The sequence below is a fragment of the Ostrea edulis genome, chromosome 9 (assembly GCF_947568905.1).
Source record: "Ostrea edulis chromosome 9, xbOstEdul1.1, whole genome shotgun sequence".
NCBI lineage: Eukaryota > Metazoa > Mollusca > Bivalvia > Ostreida > Ostreidae > Ostrea > Ostrea edulis.
In genome coordinates, this window is record NC_079172.1 from 24,672,217 (window position 1) to 24,673,602 (window position 1,386).

Genomic DNA, 1,386 nt, shown 5'->3' on the forward strand with positions numbered 1-1,386 from the left:
AAAGCAAGAAAAGGGGCATAACTCTAACATGTGTGCGTTACATTTTTCAGAGAAAGAGGGGGGGGGGGGTATTAAAATAAGAAAGAAAGAAAAGAAAAACACATTTACACTGTTCCTTCATGAATAAATGGTACCAGTCTTGGCATATTTAACTTAGATCTATATTAGGTAATGTAAATTATGGTGTTCTGATCAGAACATGAGAGTAAATGAACAATGTGAATGGTTTTCTTTTCTTTTCTTTCTATTTTGTCAAGGACTACCACAACCCATCCTAACACCGATAGGAATCCTCTGAAGCTATATTTATTTATTTATTTTATTTCATTAAGGTTATAAACTACTTATTTATCAACACACGCTATATCTTTAAGAACATTTTACATTTAGGCTCCCCGTGCACTTTCAACGACCTCAATTTTAGACAATCGAGAGCCTTTGATTTTTTAAAAATTAGATTTAAAATTAAATTTGTTAAAGAAGAAACTGTTAGGAATAAGAGAGAAAAAATCTATTGATTTCAACAATTTCAAGATTCTTTGATGCATGCACACGAAATATTTTTCTTCTGTATTATGGCTGCATGTAGGCCTCCTTGGTGAATAATAGCTTTCACTACAGTCCCCGCAATTTCATCTTGAAAATGAGAAGAAGAAATGCATGCATGCAATCGGGTTTAGAATAGAAAACGCATAGAACATTGGTTATACTCCCTGATAATAAAAGTAGACAAGTTACAAAATATACATACAAAGGATTATTTTACTGACACACAGGCGACATTGTCCTATATGTGATGCTCAAGTGCAGATCGAGGTTATCATATTTAAAATTACATAATGAAGCCAATTAGAGTTTTATTTGCACTAGTGATTTAATGTTGGGGACTTAGTGAATTCACAAGCTAAGTAGTCCTTTAATTAGTGAATAGTGAGATAATTTTATTTCGTGGAAACGAATTTTTAAAAAAAAAAACCCACTTGTCCTGAACCAGTCACCATATGAAAGAGAGCAAATGCATGAAAAATGAAAATGGGGGGAAAAAAAGTAACCTTGAAACTTGAACAAATCTCTGTCTGTCTGTCTATCTCTTCTTTTTTTTTCAGGATAAAAGTACAATGAATTTGTTTCTTCTGTTTTGTTCGTTTGTTTTATGTCCGTTCCTTCGAGAATTTTTTACTCACACCGTGAGTGTCCGATCAACAATCAGGGGTTGCCTACTCCTTCAAAGTACCTTATATCCCACCTCTAATGTGCCCAGACGGTCCGCACAATCAGAGGATGTTTACTCCTCCTAGGTATCCCATCCCACCTCAGTATTTCCAGGGGTCCGTGTTTGTCCTACTCCTGATTTTGTATTTCTTAGGCCTGTGGGATTTATGAGAT